The sequence below is a fragment of the Rhinolophus sinicus genome, chromosome 2, assembly GCF_057876585.1.
Source record: "Rhinolophus sinicus isolate RSI-liver-muscle chromosome 2, RSI-T2T, whole genome shotgun sequence".
Classification (NCBI taxonomy): domain Eukaryota; kingdom Metazoa; phylum Chordata; class Mammalia; order Chiroptera; family Rhinolophidae; genus Rhinolophus; species Rhinolophus sinicus.
This window is the reverse complement of record NC_142502.1, coordinates 178,560,554-178,582,180: the sequence shown is the minus strand read 5'-3', so window position 1 is coordinate 178,582,180 and position 21,627 is coordinate 178,560,554. Positions and strand designations below refer to the sequence as shown.

Sequence of the window (21,627 nt, the reverse complement as noted above, 5' to 3'; positions counted from 1 at the left end):
TGACTACTCGCTTTTAGACCTTGAGTTTCACCCTGAGTAGATCCTCTGCTGGAGGAAATAATTTCTCCACTTAACATGGTTGGAACTCGAGACAGTGGTCCCAGGGGGAGAAGTAAACTCTGAGGTGCAGGTCTCCAGGAGGCCGCCAGCCCCCGTGGGGAGTACAAGTGCTGAGAATGGTTCTCTACACCACTTGTCCTCAGTGTTCACCCTGAGGGCGCCCAGTGGAAATGGAGCCTTTTATCAAGGTCACAGCCCAAACCAAGAATCTGGATGCCTATAAAAGGCTCATGGAGAGGGTGGGAGAGTCAGGGATTCAGGAAGCTGGTGTGTAAAGCCACAGAACAGCTTCTGACTTGCCAGGCAGACTCATGAGGACACTGGGGACAGCAAAGCACAGTAAGGACCTGACTTCTGGCCAGGAAATCCCACCCGGGCCAAGAGTGGAACAGAGTGTCCTCATTCCTCTCCGTGGTTCCTGCAGAGGTCAGAAGAGGCGATGGAGCTAACAACACAGAACTATGCTTTCTGTCCTGTTCTACGGCACCAGGGTCAAAGGGCCCTCGAATTATTTGACCTCTGTGATCCCCTGAGAGCATCACCATGTAAGCGTAGGTGCGGACACTTTGATACAGAACCTCCTGGCAAGGAGAAGTCTGACCTCTCGAAACAGGAGTTCTCAGTCTCAGCACTATATTTGAGGCCGAGAGCTCTTTGTTGTGGGGTTGTCCTGTGCGTTATAGGATACGTAGCAGCGTCTCTGGCCACTACCCACTAGATGCCTACGACACCCCCGCACAGTTGTGACAACCAAAAATGTCTCCAGGCTTTGCCAAACATCCCCTGAGAGACAAAATGGTCCCTGGATGGGAGCCACTGCCTCAGACAAGAACAGATCAAAATGGGGATGACATACAAAAGTGCGGCCTGCAGGCTTCAGGGCCTCTTCTGACAACGGCAAGGTTGCTCAGGAACTCACACCCAGCAGACGCTCCCACCCGTGAAGTCTAAGGCCAAGGGGAAGAAAAGGAAAGGGCTACAGGAGCTCATCCATTGACAAGGAGGGGACAGACCCTCACCGCGGGCTGGACCGTTCCTGGCCTGGATCATCTCAATTCATCTCCACGAGAACTCCGTGAGGTAGGTACAAATATCAGCTCCATCTTAGAAAGGAGAAACCGGAGACCTGCAACAAATAAATAACTTAGGATTAAACAGCTGGCTTGCACTGGAGCGCAGGTGGGATCTCAAGCCAGCTCTGCCCAGAGCCTATACTTTTAAGCATCCACAGCACAACGATCTTAATAGCAAAATGATAATACTCTCCCAGCTGTGGGCCGAAGGAAGATGCTGAACAGAACGGAAAGTGACTTCATATGGGTGACTTCATCTGGTCCTCACCATCCATCTGTAAGGTAGCCAGGGTGAGCTGGGGGTCCCAGGGCAGATAAAGGCCCAGCTCTTCCTTGACCTTGGCCAGCCTGAGTGGGGAAAACAGTCAGAATGCAGGTTTCACCCACTAGGCCTCGTCCAGAGCCACAGCTTCGTCTAAGAACCCAGCCTTCGGACTCTGTGGGCAGAGAATGCAGCTTGCTCGAAACGTCTTTGCCCAGTGTCTGGACGTGAGATCCAAGCCACCAGCCGTTAGGACCGCAGGAACCCCTAGCTCCATGCCTGGCCCACCACACTCTTGGTGCCTGGAGATTCCACGTAAGGAAAACAATTCCTGAGCGTATGGGGTTTTTCCCTGCCTTTGAAAAACAAAATGTCAGCAGCTCAACCCTGGATCTCAGGCAGGCTTCGATCACATTCCAGGCCTTGCTCTTCAGCAGCAGCTCAGGGCTGGAATTTGGGGGGGGGGGGGGGGATCTGTTCTTTCCTTTCCCCTTGCTTAAAGGGTCGGAAGAGTTATTGAAAACAAAAGATGATGGAGTTTCAAAAGTACATATACAGTGCCCCTTTAAAAACACCCCCCCACCACCAAGATGAATGTTCAAACGACAAGATACTGTACTGATTAATTATTAAGAACACATTTTGTGCGGTTTGACAGCTATGCCAGAGCAATCGGCTTCATAGTGATTAAACCTCAATAAATGTGGTTCTAATAATGAGCTGGTATTGAATTATCAGAAATGGCAGCCTTAGTAAATCTTAATTAGTTTTGTCTTTTGAGAACTTCATTTAAATTCTGAGTAATACCAACGCCTTTGGAGCGCAGCGAGGGAAGCATGGCCACCCTCCCAAGGGTGCCGCCCTCAGCTCTCGACCCCCAGCCCCATGGACACACAGTTTCTCCAGGCTGGAGGATGGAATGGGGAGTACCCACAGCTTTTCTGGGAAGATTGCATTCTAACTGACAGAGTCAGACCTTCTTCAAACACCTCTGAGAAAGGAAAGCCTCATCAGGCCAAACAGTTAAACTTTCGGGTGAAAACAATTATTTCTGAAACTGGAGTTGCTGAGAGAAAGGGAAAAAAAGAGGGAGGAGGGTGGGGTGTCCTGTGAGCTTGAGGCTAGGAATGGGAGCTGGAAGAATGGGCAGATGGATGAAGGGGTGATGGGGCCAGCCCCCAGGTCCGACTGGAGGCCTTTCAGGGTAAACAAACTGTCCAGGGCACAGAGCCTTGCTTCAAAAGACCCACAATTACTCGTTTTATTGCTCAGAGTTACAAGATGATGGTATCTCAAAAGAAGGTGACAGCAAGTTAACAGATCCGTCCCTGAGGGTGCCTGGCCCAGACGTAGAGACTCCCTTCTCCAAACAGAGATGCAGGCACAATTAGGCCCTTTCCAAATGTGACATTTCTCTGCTTTGGGAATCCAGTGGAAGGCCAGTCAATGCACTCCCCACCTCTATGCACATTTTGGTACTAATTAACTCCTAATTTGGGAAGGGGGGAAAAAGGGTGTCTCTTTCAAGAATTTCTCCCTCCGGAGATGGCATCTCTGAGCAGCAGCATTTGGCAGTAAAACCCAACAAATGTCAGAGCAGAGTGGCTGCAGGGCTTGGGGATTTACAACTCGGTTCCGGAATGCTGTTAGGGCCGTGGCCAGAGACTCGGATTCCAGATTGGGACGGATTGGGGTAATTAGGCAAAGTCAGTGAGCCCTGTCCCAGGAGGCAAGAGGCCTGGGTCCCATCTCTGCATTAACGTGTGTGATCTTGGGCAAGTTCCTTCTCCTCCCTGGGCCTCAGGTCACTATCAAAAGTAAAAGTGTGGGGTTTGGGCTATCTAAGGATACTTCCAGCCCCCAGAGTCTATGATTTTAAGATTCTAAAACCTAGCAGACATTTCCAGAATACACACACACACTCCACAGTTGAAGGTGGTGAGGGACCATCAGCAGAGTGAATGGATGATAGCGTACAAGCCACACTGGTGTCCAAGTGGCCCTGCTTTCGTCCTCACGGCATTTAGCGCCATTGAGAACTCATTCTTTGTCACTGTAAGGCTTCCTCAGCATGGAAGGAGAAAGGTCACCATCCATCCTCAGAAGGCCTGGGGCCCCTCACGACATCTCAATCGATGCACACATCATTCTTCAAAGACCATTCATCTCTTCTGGCAAAAAGTCGTGGGAACCTTTCTGTCTGGCCGTCTTCATCCTGAGTGGTGAAGTTGAGGGTCCGGTTGTGAGAGGCACCTCTTGCTGGTTCTCTAAGATGCGGTTACATTTTGCTACTTTGCTCAGTTTAGCACAGCATTGGACTGGCACCCTGGCATCCTGGCGCCAAATGGCTCGTGTTTGTTTAGTCCCACTTTACAAGGGCATTTGCCCTTGGGAATGCTCGGGCATCCAGAAGCTGCCAGAAGGCGCCAGAGAATCAGAGGAAGAACTGTACTTCCACTAGGAGCCACGATCTGCAATCGGAAAATGCTGAACTGACTCAGTGGGAAATGACACTTCTTTCACAGATATACAATTTGGTTTTTTTCTACTCTTCCCAGTTTTTCTTTTTTATGAAGAATAACACTTGTCTGTCCTGTAACAGTTCCTGGTCCCTGAGAGTTACTGCACAAATACCACACAGATGCCATTCCCTTCTCTGCAGCATTTCACTGTACATTTTTAAATTGCTATCGACTATCTCTGTTCCCTACAGCAGCAAGAAGCCTGTCTTTCTTGGCCCAGCTCAGTTCCAGGTACATAATGGTGCTGGATAAATTACCGAGGTCCAGGATCCAGGCTGTTGGTGCTAAAGGAGCTCTGAGAAGGTGTCCTGGGAACGGATAAGTCAAGTAAAGCATCTTGGGAGGTGGCCTGGAGTTGAACTTTAAAGACCGGCAGTGTTGGGGGAGACAGAGGAGGGCCTCAGGTACCCCATAGTTCCTTCCCACAATGATTTTCTCCTGAGGATTCCAATGATTGCCTTGCCACTGAGCAGTCATCTGGAAGACGCCACCTACAGGTGAGTGTGGAGAAGGCAGGGATAGAGCAGGTCTGCTCAAGCCCGCTTGAAAAATTTTAGTCTTTCCTTTTTCTTTTTAACTTTATTAAATTTATTGGGGTGACATTGGTTAATAAAATTATATAGGTTTCAAGAGTACAATTCTGTAATGCATCATCTGTATATTGCATTGTGTGTTCACCACCCAAAGTCTAGTCTCCTTCTGTCACCTTAATGGTGACATTGCTCACTGACGGATCTGCTTAGAGCCCTGGTTTCTGATTTCCACTAAAATCTTCCATGCACATCCTCTTTTATCTCTCCTGGCCACACCAGCTCACTCTTTACTGAGTAGTGCTTTTTTCTCCTCCAAATCTCTAAATAAAACTTACAATTCTTGCCAAATGTTTTCTCCATCAAGTAGTATTTAGCAACATGAGTGCTACAAATGGATCACGAGCAGATCAAATATCGTACGTTTGTTTTCAAATCCTGGAAATATTTTCCAAATCATGTATTTTCTTTTTTTCCTTTTCAGACACATCATCAACCTCCTGACAATTTTGGCTGGGCCCGCCAGCAGGCAGCCTTCGCTGCCCGGCTCTGGCAGAAGGTTGAGCATGCGGGGCTGGGGGCAGGTGGCTGCTGGTGGAGACCACCTGTCAGCAGCTTGATGACATGGTACCTCATTGTGCGGTGCCCTGAGGGAGCAGTGTGGGTGGTCATGTGGGAACCTACAAGTGAGGTGCGTGTCGGATTGAATTGATTGGAGAAACTGGAGGTATGAGATACAATGGGTCTCTCGGAGCCCATGTGGGTTGTGGAGGGTGTATGAAAGGACATGGGTTATGTGTAATGTGGGGGCACCTGATACTTTGGCTGAGGTTTGTGTGTGCTCTGTGAGCTCTGTGAGATATGTAGGATTGATGTGGTATGGATGATTAGGGAGGAGAAGGCGGGTGTAGGGAAGGTGTCTATCAAAATGGTACCTTGGCCACCAGAAAGCAGCTCCAGGGTTGGCCGGGTCTTGGCTCTGAGGCCATCTCCAGGAGCAGGAGAGCTGCTCATGCCAGGGCAGGCCAGTGGCAGAGTGGCCTCCATGCCAAGTTTCAAGTCCAGCCATGAATCTACAGACCTGAGCCCCATGGTTGAGAAAGATTGGTGGCTGTCACCTATTCTTGTGCCCAAGGAGCCTGAAGCAACGAAAATGAGGCAAAATCATTTTGTGGTTCTTCTTCTGGATAAAGGGCTTGAGGAAGATACTGCAGCCATTGGCTGGAGTGAAGTTTGTGGCTGGATCATGTGTAGCTTCAGTCCCTGGGGCCACATTATCACTAATAATGACCTCAGCCCAAGGGACACATAGTCCATTTTTCCAACTGACAGAGCCCTTGCCCAAAGCCCAGAAAAGAAGGCGCCATGGCAGGCGGCCCAGGATCCCACGCCAAGGTCAGTGCTTCTGCCGCAGGGGCTGTCCCAGAGGAGGTGCCAGGCTCTGATCATGTCACTTCCCTCATATATATAAACTCCCATCATCTTCAGACCCCGTGGCCCAGCCTCCAAGGCCCTCAGGTATCTTATCCTGCTCTCCTATCTCACCTGTGTCCTCTCTGTGTTTCCCCCACTCCAGCCAACCAACGACAAGGGAGCAACCCTTAATGTTGGGGCTCAAGAAGTAGTTCCGAGAGTCCTTGCTTGTGTGGGAGGAGGGAGAGGTCTCTAGAAACTGAGACCAGAGAATGGTGGGCAGGACACAGAGAACCACAAAAAACTTCTGTGGTGACTCCATTCTAAATTCCTCATCTAATATTATCAAATATTCAGGAAAGTTGTTTGTGATTGGCTTTTGGGGAAGGAAGGACCCCAGTGCCTTCCTCTGGCCACTTAAAACTCTGACACAAGAGATTGCTTCAAACAGCTTACTAACCAAGATGGCTCCAGCTATGGAGTTATGTTAAGGGAAAGACCTCTGAAAAATTATTTCCAGGAGCAAATAACCCAAGAAACATATCACTGACAAGGGACTATGGGGGCTAGAGGGGAAGGTTCAGCCCAGTGAAGGGTAAACCATAGGCCATGGTTCTACATGGGTCCACATTGAATTACTTGGAAAAGCCTTTAATGACACAACTGGGTCATGCTCACATCTGTGCCAGAGAGATGCCACCCTCCTACCACTTTCTCTTCTCTCCCCCACCTCAAATCCATTGTTCTTTTGTGCTTGTTTCTTTTCTAGTGGCCCTAAGTCCCATCCAGGAGAAAGAATGGGGAGGAAAATCCACTATCATATCCCTTCTCTTCTCCTTTCTCTTTCTCTGAAAGTGACACCCATCCCCTTTCCTGAATGTAGAGTTAAAGTCCACTTCTTAGCAGGCAGTTAGAGTTAATCCAGCCTCTAAACACATGCGGGAATACTCTGCTTTGGAATTTACCCAAAAATCAGCTGAGACAGGCAGAGAGTCAAAATATTCCCATATAGAGACATGAGCCCTCCCAGTTGTCTTTGGAAACTATTTCAACAGCCTCCTAACCAATCTCCAACCAAGTGATCTTTGTGAAACACAATGTTGTTCCCTGTTTAAAATCTTCCGATGGCTCCCAAGTCCTGCCTCTTTAACATGGCATCCCAAGCTATGTCTTAGCCCTGCCACACCCACTCTCCATATCCACCCATAATCCATGTCCTAAAGAGTTCCTTATGCTTTCTGAATTATGTCATGCTTTTCCTTGTTTCTGAGCAATTTGCATACGGGCTTCCTTCTGTATAGAAAGCCCTTCCCTGTCTTGGCTGCCTAGCTAACTCCCTCGTCCTCTCCTTCCAGAGTCTACTCAACTAGCACCTCCTTCAAGGACACTCTCCCCCCTATTTTGTCCTGTCTATGCCCCAAAACATCATTTCCGCTAGAATCCTCTCCTGTTTTCCTCTTAAAGAGTCTGGAAGAAAGGTAGGTGTCCTCTTTGCCGCATTGCTTCTTCCAAGTCATTTCTTCTTCCTCCTTCAAAGCTCTTGCTTCTTGGAAGTGCTCTCTGCCTTGTAGCTGTCACTCAGAGACCTCCCTGTCATTCCCCCTCATTCACTGACGAATTTAGCACTTGGCTCACTGTCTTACTCTCCACCCCATTTCTGTCATTCTTGGTAACTTTAACATCCACTTAGATGATCCATCCCCAACACTCCGGTCTCTCCATTCCTTGGTCCCAATAGAGTCAATGATCTTTTCCTCCATCCCACCTCAGCCACCAATTCCTATAGCTGTACTTCACATCTTTGCAAACCATTATTTCAACCAATAACTGCATCACCTTTGAAATGTCAAGCAGCTCCACTCTTTGGCCACCTCTTCCCTTAATCCAGAGCACCCACTTCAGCAAGTCTGACCTCACTGAGATGCTCAATCCATTGTCCCTTCCTCTTTCTTACCACCATCACCCTCTCTTCCCGAAACACAAACACACATTCTCACCCTTCTCTTTATTCAGCTCAGGTTATTTGATCAGCACTATATCCACTTTCTTGTGCATATTTATCTCCTCTGTCCCCTTTCTCTACATATTATACTAGCCTGGAAAGACCTGACCCTTGATAAACCCAGCTATCTGCTTACTGTGAGTCTGTGCCCAACCACCCAACAGTACTGGAAAAAATCACATCATAATCATGCTGATTGCATTTGCTTTAAATTTGTAAGCACAAAGCAACACACTGCCAATCATCAGCTTTCTTGCCCTGTCAATTCACTTTCCAAGGCCCCCAGAGAACTATCTTCTCTACTCCCCTCAAACTTCTAAAACCTTCTTACTCTTAGCAAATGGCCTCTCTTACTCTCTTACTGTAAGGATATGGAGAAAGTATGTTATTTCTTCTCCAAGCGTAGAGAGCCATCCTCTTTGCTCTGAATGCATCTCCTCTCAGCTCCTCAGGACCTTGATCCTGCAATTATTCCCTTATCTCCCACTGGCTCTTCAACTCACCCCAGTTTGGCTTTCATCATTACCACCCAACAAAAATGGCTCTTATCAAGGTTACCAATGATGTGTGTTTCGCTAAGACCACCAATAAGTTTTCTGTCCACATCATATTAAACCTCTGAGTAGCAGAAAATTGAAATGCATTCTTTTCTAGATTTTTATGATGTTACTTTTTCTGGTCTTCTATCCACCTCACCTTCACCAACTGTGTGCCTAAGCTAGACTTCTGTCTGCAGCCATCATCGCTTCCCAACTGCTGGCTCATCTCAGGCACCGTCATGGTTCCAAACAGCGTCATTATTTGGATGGTCCCAAACCTCCACGTGATTGTAGGCATTTCAAATCGAACATGACTATAAAAGATCTGCTGATTCTCTCTCTCTCTCTCTCTCTCTCTCTCTCTCTCTCTCTCTCTCTCTCTCTCTCTCATAAAATCTGCTATTCTCCAAGTCCTCATCATAGCCAATGACAGAATCATTCAAGTAATTGTTGAAGCCAGTGATCTTGAAGACACCCTTGACTACTCTTTTTCACTCATACTCCACATTTAATTCATCAGCAAGTTCTAGCATCATTACCTCCAAACATATCCCCAAGTTTGACTATTTCCTCCCCTGTTAATCATTAAAATGTTAGTCTAAGCCACTGACATCTTTTCCCTAGTCTACTGTAAGGTCCTTCTAACTGGTTTCCTTGCCTTCTCTTTTGATCCTGCGCAATCCACTCTTCACACACCTGCTGGAGTGGTCTTTTTAATTTTTTAATAGACTTATATTTTTCAGAGAAGTTTTAGATTTCCAGCAAAATTGAGCCAAACATACAGGGAGTTCCCATATACCTCCTGCCCCATGCACACACAGCCTCCTTTGCTATCAACATCCAGCACCAGAGTGGTACAATTGTTACAACTGATGAACCTGCACTGACACGTCATTGTCACCCAAAATCTATAGTTTACATCAGAGTTCAGTCTTGGTTTTGACAAATGTATAATGACACATATCCACCGTTATATTAGCATACAGAGTAGTTTCACTGCCCTAAAAATTCTCTGTGCTTCGCTTACTCAGCTCTTCCTCTCCCCAACCCCTAATCTTTTTACTATCTCTATGGTTTCACCTTTTCCAGAATGTCATACAATGTCACATAAAAAAGGAATTGTGAACATGTAAAAAATCAAATGGCACAGGCTTGGATTCTCTCCAGACCACAGCTGATCTGTGATGCTCCCGGTAATGTGTGAAGCTGAGCTTGTAGCCTTTTCAGATTGGCTTCTTTCACTTAATCATACGCATTTGTTTACTTGTGTATTGTCATGGCTTGATAGCGCATTTCTTTTTAGCGCTGAATAATATTCCATTGTCTGGATGGACCGGTTTATTTATCCATTCACCTACTGAAGGACATCTTGGTTGCTTCTAAGTTTTGGCAATTATGGAAAAAGCTATTATACTATAAACATCCATGTATAGGTTTTTATATGGACATAAGTTTTCAATTCATTTGGGTAAATACCAATGAGCATGATTGTTGGAGTATATGGTAAGAGTATGTTTAGTTTCTAAAGAAACTGCCAAACTGTCTTCCATACCGTTTTGCATTCCCACCAACAGTGAATGAGAGTTCCTGTTGCTCCACATCCTCACCAAATATGGGTGTTCTGGATTTGACCAGTCTAGTATGACTGTAGTGGTATCTCATTGTTGTTTTCTACAGAGGTCCTCTTAAGTCTTAAATCTGATTGCGTTGTTCCCTTTTTTAAAACTTTCCAATGATTTCCCATTGTGACACAGGAAATTCTAAGTGCTTTATTATGACCCACAAGTCCCTGCATAATTTGGCCTCTACCCAGCCATGTCTGATCTGATTGGTCAACATCTATGCCATGTTGGCTATTTAATATTTTGATTACCACCCACTTCTCCAACCTCATCATGTACCATTCTCCTCATGGCCACCTTGCTCCAGCCAATTTGGCCCTCTTTCAGCCTTCAGACATGCCAGACTTGTTTCTGTCTTAGGGCTTTGCACTTGCCATGTGTTTTTCTTGAGATGTTATTCTGCCAAATCTACACATGACTGCCTCCTTCTCATCAATCAGGACTTAACATAAACATTAACATACAAGAGAGGACTTTCTTAACTTCAGGCACTTCTGGATGGATGGATGGATGGATACGTGAATGAAATGTGGATCCTAAAACAAGTGAAAGAAAACTTGGTTGCTATGAGCTAGTAGGCCAATGTACCAATGGAAAGAGCCATTCCAGGAGTCAGTGGGAGCAGCCTTTCCATACTCCTGTCAGAGAAAAAGGACTAAAACAGAAGAGGGAGCATCATATAGAATAGAGGAAACCCAAGGGGGTTGGCAATAGCAAGTAAATCAGCACCAGCTTTTGGCAGTCAGATGCCTACAATCATGATTCTAGGAACGTATATCGCTTCAGATCTTAATAACACACGAGCATATGAAGTGAATGTCTGATGTACACACCTTGGAAAATTCTTAGAGCCTTAGATTGGAGACAGTATGCCTGGGTTAGAGAGAGGTCAGCTCCGGGCTGCTGTCCTGTGTCTGTAACAACCACTTTCTTCTGCATCTTTAGCTCTATTCAGTGAGTTCAGAAATCCAGGCAGAGACTAAAACTCAGCCTCACATGTTACCAGGAGCTTCACAGATCAGCTGTGGTCTAGAGACAATCCAAGCCTGTGCCATTTGATGTTTTACATGTATGCAGTTCCTTTTTTTGATGCTATGAAACTTCAAGTTTACTATTTTAACCTTTATGACCAAAGATAATTGGCAACCTCACATTGCTCTGCAATGACTTTTTTCTTAAACCATGTCTGATTAAGATGTTGTTTAGGTCATAGTGTCTCCAAATGCGGGTCGTGAACCATTAATTTGTCATGAAATCAATTTAAATGGTTCACCAGCATATTTTTAACAAAATGGAATAGATGAGAATAGAAAATATCAAAGTGTATCGCACATAGTATAGTACAGATAAGTATTATTTCAGAAAACATGTTTCAGTTATAATACACACACACACACACACACGCACACACACACGTATAATGAGACACAATGTAAAAAGCAAGGTCACAGCCCAAAAAGCAGGAGCTATTTCTCTAGGTTTCCCTTGGCCATATAAATGTTATGAATAATGTATAAATATGTTCCAAAATAACTTCAAAATTCATGTAGAATTCATTCGTGTCAATGTAGAGCTGTCAACGATAATAACCATCAAAAGTAGAGCACAACAGGTGTGGCAATCCGGAACATTGTTTTAAGGCTGGGACCCTGACATTCCACTAGACCACAAGTCTGGAGAACTCGGTTCTAACTTCTCCTTTACTCTCTGGCACGATGAACTAAGGAAATTCCCCCTCCCTTTTTGGGGCCTCAGATGCCTTATCTCTAAAATGAGAGACTCGCTTCTGAGAAGCTCTCCACGGAAATCACGCCATGAGTCTGCCAAAGGCTGCATGAAATGATCAAGAACTTCAAAATCAAATAAAGGGGACTCAAATCCCAGCTGTCACTTACCAGTGAGTGACATTGCCAGTTTCCTCGATCAGAAATTGGACATTATGATGCAGCCCCCACAGGGCAGTGATGAGAACTAGAGCCATTCGTGCAAAGTCCCCGATCTGGGACGGGATCTCCCTAAAAGACAGACATTGTTGTCATGCCCCCCCTGCCTCTCTAAGTCTGCATCGGTGTTTATGCGCCTTTAACTACAGCCCAGGATTCCTCTCCTCTCTGTTCCTCTAGCTTCACCCTACAGAGTCCTTTTCTTTTTCCTGGCTGGCATTTCTCACAAATGCCCAGCAGCAACACTCCCAGCTTCCAGGACTGTGTTCTCTCCCTTCTCAGAGGCACGCTCTCTCCTGGCCCGCAGGTCTTGGCCGTTATAGCTTTGCGTCCTCCCCTTCCCTGCTCCTTTGCCTACTCTCCTCTTCTGCCATGTCTTCTATTTCATAGCTTCTCCAGCCCTATCGGTGCCAGGGTCAAGGTCTGAACTCCAGGTCAGTCCTAAACCCATCAGAGAAAGTCACTCATAACTCCATCAGCTAAATACCACCTCAACGCCTTCCTTTATGTCCATCAGAACATAGGATAGAATGCGCCCCAGTCAGTCCCTTAAAATTATATAATACACAGAGGGGGCGAAAAAAACATATACACATTTTAAGGAAGGAAAAACAGTATTAATATATACCGATAACAAAAGATGAACACAAGTCACGTCTGACTTCTGCAATGACAAGAGGTGCTCACAGTGGTTCCCATCAGCGTCCAGACACTTCTGTTTACGGCGAACTACTACTTGAGCAACATTGACCAACGTGTTAACATCTCTTAAAATGTGTATACATGTCTTTGGCACACCTGGTATGTATGTATGTACGTGTGTGTGCGCACGCGCGCAAACCCAAGGGAGTTGCAATATCAAGACCACACACACATTTTAATCCTCCTGTGTTTGTACTTCTGTCCCAAACACGTCACCCCATGTGGTTTGCCCCTCACTGGTCAGTGACAATCATCTTAAGGAGAGAGCTGCACAAGGTGTGAAGGGGCCTAAGGAACTTGGATCCTGCTGTCCCTGGGCCAACCCTGGCTCCTGTGCACCCCAACCTTCTCAAGGTTATCTAAGTTCTTCTGGAAACTTCTAAGCCCAGTCTTCTGAGTGCAGTGGCTGACAAGAGTGTGTTTCTCATAGAAACGAGGACTTGGGTACCATCCTTCTTGCTGAGCCTTCTCAGTTGCACACGATACACAGCTGATCTGATCCCGCCTGGAGCCAGGGCCTACTGGCTTGCCAAAAAGCCCACTGTGCTCTTCTAGCCACAGGGTGTGGGATCCTGCAGCCAGAATTTGGGGGAAAGCACAGATCCTATTAATCCAGGCTCACCCCCATCACAGAGAATCCCAAATGTCCGTCTGCCATGCTGGTCCTCGCACACTGAGCATTCCCTTCGGCCACACTTCTGGCTGCAGCCCCTCCCCACACTGCGTGCTCTGTGAAGGGCAGGAGGCCTACCCCACAGGGAAGATCCCCACTGTGTGTGGCATGGCCCTGCCAGGGCCCCTGAGCTTTGGCTGGCAGAGCCTGCTCTGTCCTAAAGAGGGGCAGCAAGGGACAGGAGTGAGGGTGACGTGGCGATGAAGAGAAAGTGAGTGACAAGACCAAAAAGGGAAGAGTGGCTGCAAAAGAACGTCTGCTTCCCCAGGTCGTTCCTTACTTGTGGGAAAGAACCTGAAATGTCAAAATGAATTGAAGTTGCACGTGGGTAGAAGAAGCGGGAACCTTCTAGCCTCGGCTTTCGCAGCTGCTGCTTGAGGACACAGAGAATCCTGATCAGGACTCATTCAGCTGAGGGGACAACCTGCTTCCTGGAGGGACCTGGACCAACCCGTCAGGGCGCACTGTCTGCCTCACCCCACCCCCAGCCTGCCCCTCTCTGCGCTGAAACTTCACCGCACTGAGGCCGCACTGGAAGTCGGGACAGATGGGTTTGTTGTACTAGCTGCAACGCCATAATGAGATCTGAGGAGAAGGGCGCAGCCCAGGGTGACACTGCCAGGGAGAGCAGTGGGAAAGCTGCTGGGACACTGAAAACAAGGCTGTTCTACCTCACAATGGCGCCTTCCTGCAGCTATCTCAGAGAGCCCCGTCCCCGACGGAGATAACAAGGAGGGAACGAGAGACCCCAAAGAATGAAGAAGGAAGAGGGGGAGGGACGGAGAGAGGGCGGAAAAGGAGGGAGAGAAAGCGGGAGGGAGGGAGCGAGGGAGGAGCCACAGCTGCTATGCTCCCAACTAAACATAAAGCCTCAGGAGGAACTCAGAGGCAAAGAGGTCTGCCCAGCTCTGCGTTACCTACACACATCCCAGTGGAGTGGTCAGCCAGCCTCTGCCTGCCCAGCCCCCCACCCGGCTGGATAGCTCTGCACAAAGAGCTCAGTCCTTACAGAGCGCTGACGTTGGCTACACTACAGTGTCCACCTCCTGCGTGGAGCCACACAGAAGTGGTCACAAGATGGCCCACTGAAGACACTTTCTCTGCCACCCCAGGATTCTCCAGGATACACCCACCTGAGTTCATTCATCTGGCCCTGGCCTACCGTGGTTTCAGGGGAAATCACCATGCCACTGGCCAGATCTGGAAGGGCTGTAGATGGGCACAGTCCCTACTGCCTCTCCTCATCCTCCCCCAGGTACAAGGCTTGCTCCTGGCCTCTGCTCCTCCCACCAAGGCAGGCGAAGTGCTCATTCCACTAAATTTGGTTGGGGTGGGGGTGGACATTTTAGTTTCTTTATTTTTCCTGGAAAGGAAATTAATATTTGTGATGCATTAAATAAGCACACACACTCTCAAACACACCACCACTGCAAAGGGCTACAGCAGATAAAACAAAACAAGTCAGCATTATTGCCTATCCTTAGAAAAGGCACAGCAGGAGAGAAAAAAAAATGTCCAAACACATGTTTGTAAAAGCCAAACAAATGTTTTGGGCTGTTTCATTCTCACTCACACTCAAACACTCTTGCTGATGGATAGGGGTTACAGGGACTGCCCCAGCTGGGGGTCCATCTTCATTCAAACAGCCACTGTCACCAAAGCTGTCTCTTTACAGTGAAAAAGATAAACAACCCTTTGCCTCTATGCACAGATGACATTACCGAGGCACCACCCAAGGCAGACAGTGGGGCCAGGCTTTGCACCCAGGAAAGACACAGCGGGGCAGGGAAGCTTCCTTTGGGTTCATGTCCCCTGTGGTATGTGGCTGAGAAGGAAGGAGGCATGCCTGCATTCTAGTGGCCTAGGCCAGTGGACACTCAATGAGGTGAAAAGAAGGGCAGGGTCTGCTGATGGGCAGACATTGGCCACTTTCCTAACGCCGAGTCTGGATGAAGTTGCCAGCTACCTGCCTGCTAGTCTGCAGGGCCTGCTAGGATGGACAGGTCTGTGGGAAGTGTAATTCCGATTGAAACAATGGGATGTGACTCAGGTCTCGACATTCCCTCCACCTGGGCAGCTGCCTCCACAGCCCTGCAACTCTACTCGTCTGAAAGGGGTCACAATTGCAAGAACACAGGAGCAGTTGCTGGGACCAGGACTACCTACCATCACTGAGCCCTTCCCCAGGTGGGGTGACCATCAATTCACAGGTGGGGGAACCACGGTGCAGAATGCCAAAGCATCGCCTCCCCTGCAAATGCAGAGGCCACAAGCGGGGAACTGGAACTGGCTGACCTGAGAACAGCCTGATTCCCAGGCCCATGTCTGGGAATTTTCTCTGCAAATATGAAGGAAATAAAAATAGGTAGGCAGGAAGGCCAAAATATGTTTGCAAAAACCTCAGTCTGGTTTTGAAACGCCCGCTCCCACCATTTCAAGGCTAAGAATAATGGAAGGCGTCGGGAAATCTGGCCCGGTCCCAGGGTGTGAGTGCACTTGGAAGCGAGAGCACGCGGATGTCTGTGCCACACCAAACGCTCTGGAGCTAGTCAGAAGTGTCAGAAGCCTTTAGAGAAATGAATGAGCAGCTGATTAAGAAATGCAGCTGCTGACAGCAGGAATTCGCCCTATAAAACATGTCAAGGTGTCAGCGATGGAAACACACTCCACAGACACTCAGTGGAGAGGGCAGAGCTGCCCGCTCTCAGCTGAGCTCTGCCAGTGGCCCAGGCCCAGGGAGGGTAGCTTCCACCCAGCGGGGCCTCGGGACAGGCCCACAGGACAACTCAACAAAGAACAAGCAAAAATGGATCATGTCCAGCTTGTCACTTCAATTCAACTACCTTAAACATCTGGGTTTTCCTGTGACATCTTGTTATGGCTGAATTGTGCCCCTCCCCCGACGTGCATATGTTGAAGTCCTGACTACTAGTACCTTAAAATAAAACTGTATTTGGAGATAGTTTCTAAAGAGGTGATTGAGCTAAAATGAGGTCTTTATGGTGAACCTTAATCAATACACGGGTGTCCTCATAGAAAGAGGCAATTGGGACATAGAAACGTACAGAGGGAAGACCCTATGAAGATATAGGGTGAAGACGAGCATCTATAAGGCAAAGAGAGAGGTCCTAGAAGAAACCGAACCCGCCAACACGTGGATCGCAGACTTCTAGCCTCTGGAATTGTGAGAAAATAGGTTTCTGTTGTTTAAACCTCCCAGTTTGTGGTACTTTGTTCTGGCAGCCCAAGCAGATGAATACACGTCTGCTCTGCTTCTTCTGTGTGTTTCATAAAAACAGACTGATGCTTGCGTTTGTTCTAAGGAAACAGAGGGGCTGCGAGAGCTGCCTTCACATACCTGAAGCACAGCCTCACAGAAGAGGAAGCCAGTGGGTTCTCTGGAGCGGAAGGGGGCTGAGGAAAGGAACAGACACTGAGCCAGGTGCTAGTATAAGCTCTTGACACTCATTATTTCCCGTACGCCCTTCCCCAACTCTGAGGAGTAGGCATAATTATCCCCATTTTTCAGATGGGGAGGTTATTCTTAGAAGTGGTAAGTATCTTGACAAGGATGTAAATGTATTAAATGGCAGAAGAGAGATTAAAATCTAAGTTTGTCTGACTTCAAAGCTTGTGTTTCTCCCTCCAACCAGAACCAGTGGTATAAGTTCAATGGTATAAGTTCAGGGAGACAGGACTTCCCTCTAAGGCTCAACAAAAACAGACGCCATGCGTGGCAGGAAGTACCATAACTAGGAGCATCTAAGCAGGGGCTGGAAGACGGGAGATTCGGGGGGCCCTGACTTCCAGTCATGTGTCTCCTGCAACACAGAATGGTGAGGTCATACCTTTTCTCCCTCCCCCACACACATATACAGCTGGGTAGGCAATGATCCTGAGGGGTGTAGTTTAAAACTGCAGCCCCGTGATTCTGGTCTGTGATTCCCAGAAGTGTCCCCCTACTGGGGATCTTTGTGGCAGGGATTTGGGTTCCAATGCTCCCAAAGACCCTTCTAGCTGAGAGCTGACATCAGGGATCTTCACCGGATCTTTAATGAGCTTTTTTTTTTATCCTCTTTTTGCACAAACACAGCAGTCTGGCTAAAGAGAGCCGCAGAGTGCCCAGGAATGGCCTTGGCAGGTCAAGCCCAAGGCCCCTTGGGGCTGGACTAAAACTTTGCTGTTTATTCTCACTTGCTCAGATCCAGGGAAGAAAGTGGAGACAGGCTGGGCTGGCAGGTCAGCATCACCACCTATTCTGTCCCAGCTGACCCTGCCAAGGAGCTGATGACAAACACCAGGCTGATGGCTCAGGGCCCTGCAGCCCTTTTGTTCCAGCTGGGGTCATGCAGGCCCCCACGTAAGCCCTGCCTTGTCCTGAGGCAAAGGAAGGAAGAATGGGCACCTGGCCAGCAGCACACAGGCTCAATGCCCAGTCAGCTAGGTCAGCTGGGCCACTCGTCCCATTCTGACCTGCGCCCTGGTGCTGGTAGCTGCACTTAGTCCTTCACCCACCTCCCTTTCCGGTTTCCTCCAAACCCAGGGCGCTTCACCCTCTCTGGTCCTCTCTAGTGTTTGCTCCAGAGAAAAGAGACCCAGGTCTGCACTGGCAGCCCCATCAGAGGAATTTTACTACAGGTCTCAGCTCTCATTACTGCAGAGAAGCGTTTTCAGACTTGCCAAGATGTGTTAAAAGCGATTCCTCTGTGCTCCTAGTACTTACGGCACTAATGATCTGTTCACGTGCCCTTCGGCCCGACTAGAACATCAGCTCCTTGAGGGTAGGAACTACCTTTTTAAACCACTGTGTGCTTCATGCTTCGTGTGGGACAGAAAATCAAACAGTATTTGTTGAATAAATGGATGAAGACAGAAGAAATTTTGTAGGGATACTGAAGACCTCCCCACCAGAGCCAAAATCCTATCCTCATGAAGTCCTGCCTTGGGGCACTTATTCCACAAGGCCTCTGGGAAAGCTCCGGAAAACCCTAATGCACGAGAGGGGTAGGAAAGACCTCAGCCATGAACCCTGATGATACCTGGCATGTGGAGAGGGGAGGGAACAGAGCAGCTGTGAGGTCTCCGGCCTGGCAGGATAAGTCAACAGCGAGCAGGCACCTGAGGAGACAGAGGGAAGTGGGGCAGGGCACGGGAGGGATGGAGGTGAGGCCAGGTAAGCCCAGAGGGGAGATGGAAGCTGCAGAGCCAAAACTCTCCAGCAGTCCGATACCTCAGCCCTCTGACCCCAGCCGCTGCCTGCACGAAGACCCCAGGAGTACAAATGAATCCTGGTCATGAAAGCTTGTGAGTGGCCGTCATCCGGCAGCCAGGACCCACAGCCCTGGGGGATAGGAAGTAGGGAGATGAGGTGACCTCGCCCTGCCCTGCCTGCCTTCAGGGAGCTCTCAGTCTAAACGCTGTAAGAACCTAAACAGGTACAACTGGGGAGACAGACAGCCCTGTGGTCGGGGGCCAAGCGAGGCTTCCCCAAAGAACGGCCTGGGCCTGGACCTTGATCGAAGGGCAGGACTTGGGGTGGGAGACCAGGCAGGGCTGAGAACCTGACAGGTGTGGTGTCCTCGGGGAGCGGGGTGAGCAGCCGGGGTGTGGCGAGGCACGGAGGTGCTGAGAGGAGGAAGCTGCAGAGGCTCCGAGCGGGCAGCTGGTGTGGAACATCTGAGCTCTGGAAATGCTGCAAGACCAGGAGCCCATCAAAGGCCGGGGCCTGTGCCCACCAGCAGCCCCTCTGCAAATGTCTGGAGAATTGCTGTACTTCCTGGGTGTCCCTAATCCCATTTCCTGACCCACCTGCTAACGGTGCCATGATGAAGTCTGAATTAGGCTGGCCTGGCCGGGCTGAAGGCAAGTCCGCCATGACTCTCCCACGGCGACTCTCCCAGGGCTTGTCATGGGGAAAAAAAGGCTCTAGAAACCAGGGTAGGCTGGACCAGGGCAGGCCAGCCAGGTAAGTAACTTTCTTTTCTAAGTTGCTTCTCTAGGAGATGCGTTGCCTGTGGACAGTTTAAAAACAACAATAAACCAACTCAGTGGGTCTTCTTTTTATCACCTGTTCTCAACAGTGTCAGTGGTAAACACTCCTTCCTGCCAGGACAGACTGCTCCCAACACCACTCCCAACCATTACTGTGCAGGGATAAAACACCCTGATCCAAATGTCACCCTGTCCCCCGCAGGCCTGGAGAACTACTGCCCCTTCCTCCAGTGCAGCCCTCCAGGCCACAGCTGTAGTTTGTTCTGCAAACCTCGCGAATGACCATGTCACAACCCTGCTCAAAAGTCATGGAGTCTTCTAGTCCCAACTGCTAAACTGGACTTTCAAGACTGTTCATCTCTCCCAAACCTATTTCTACAGCCTTTCCCCACTCCTACCACCCCATCCCCTGTGTATACCCTTGAATGAACCACTGCCTGGGCCGGATCTCCTCTGGTGAGTTCTGCCCATCCATCGAGGCTCAGTGGCCACCTCTCCTTCTCCTCCTCCCAGAAGCTTTCCTACCACCATCCCCCGAGCATATGTGATTCCTTTGACAACCGCTGCTCTGTGCCTCTTGTCCTGGCCCACACAGTCAGTCATTGGTCACCTTTGCCTATGAAGACGTCTTCTCACCTTTCTGTTGAGGCCACAGAGAATTAGAGAGCAAATCCTAGCTCCTGTCATGCTAGAACCCTCCCCATGCTCCGCGCCCAGGAGGTGCACCTGGGTTGGGCTCTGGTGTCAGGACCATCAGAGGCCCGAGGATACTTAGCTAGTGAGTGATGCCCTCCGATTAAGCCCTCGCAGAGAGAACCCCCCTCCACTAGGACAATCCTGCTGTGCTGGGGTGGTCTCGGCTGATGAAGGGCCCAGAGAGAATATTATTACTACCAAGGAAAACCCCACTACGTTTCCAGGGCCAGTGACAGCCTTGGATGCCTGGTACCAAGACTGAGTACCTAAATTCCAGGGCCCAATGCAAAATGAAAATGCAGGCTCTGGTTCAAAAAGCAGGAAGAACGTGCCGTTAAATATCTAAAATACACAGCTTTTTACTTTCTTCTGAAGTCTTTTTTGACCTGTTATGGTGTTTGGTTGTGCTTTTTCTTTAACTCTATTTTTTAGAACAGTCTTTGATTTATAGAATAAGTTGTGAAGATAGCACAGAGTTCCCGCAAACTCTGCACCCAGTTTCCCCTACATTAACATCTTACGTTAGTATGGTACATTTGTTGAATAGGGGTGAGTCAGACCACGGTGCAGAGCTGGGGCAAGCCCAGGTTGACAGCGGCCTTGGTTCGAACACTGAAGGATCCCAACGGTGCCGCAGCTGGAGGCCGTCCACTAACCATCCTCCTCGTAGCTCTTCAGCAAGTTGTTTCCCAGCAGGAAGTCCAAGCAGCCCACCTCCATGGCTGCCACCCCCAGGAGCCATGGCTCAAACCAGGTGTTTTGCTGACTCCAGAACCCACACTCTTGTCCGTTATGCTAGACTGATGAACTCCTAGATGATTAGGTCTCTGAACGCTCTCTGCAAAACTACCAGTCAGCCGACAGACTTTATGGAGTCTTGACGTGCGCTCATCCCCGTGAGGTATGAAGAGAAAGCTGGCCCCTGGCTAAAGGAGGTCCTAGTCTGGTAAGGCACACAAAACTGACAAAAACAGGTGCTGAGAAGAGTCAAACGCAGTCCCTGTTTTCAGAGACATCACCTTCTAGATGGAACCAGCAACCGGACAATTACAGGAGGGTGAACTAATCTGTGATAAGGGAAGGCACAGGAAGGGAGGGCCCTAGCCCAGCCCTGGAAGCATCATGAAAGGCTTCCTGGATGAAGAGACTTCTTAAAGGATTGTCTAGATGAACAGGGGTAGATGAGGGAGAGGAGTGTGTGTGTGTTTCCCAGTGGGAGGTGGGCAGGACAGGGAGGGAAGGAGGAAAAACAGAGAGCAGAAGAGACAGCATTTCTGATGGAAGGAACAGCATCCACGAGGGCCCAAGAGAATGTGCAGTGTATTCATGGATCCGCCAGTTTTTCTGAAAGGCTGTGGGTGAGGAAGGCTGCCAGGAAAAGTGAGGCCAGATGGTGAGCAGCTTGCCTGCCCACTAAGGCGTGTGTCCTGAGGGTAGTGAAGGGAAATGCTGCAACGAAGGGCTAAGTCACGTGGGACACATGCTCGCTGCAGTGAGAGTGACCGGTGAAGACAGGACAATTAAGGGAAGGCTTTGAGAAGTTGGGAAGACTTGACAGATTCCCAGCAAAAATGACTCCAGTCATGAGGACCGATGGAG

The 21,627-nt window shown here is 48.8% G+C and overlaps 1 long non-coding RNA gene across 2 annotated transcripts in view; it reads right to left on the bottom strand.

Annotated features, from left to right (window-relative positions):
• Positions 1 to 21,627, bottom strand: part of LOC109455986 (uncharacterized) — a 152,025-nt gene that overhangs the window by 38,388 nt on the left and 92,010 nt on the right. For both annotated transcript variants that reach the window (XR_012496258.2, XR_002138784.3), the window contains exon 4: positions 1,080 to 1,186. This is a non-coding gene — a long non-coding RNA (uncharacterized LOC109455986). The remainder of the gene's footprint in view (positions 1 to 1,079; positions 1,187 to 21,627) is intronic.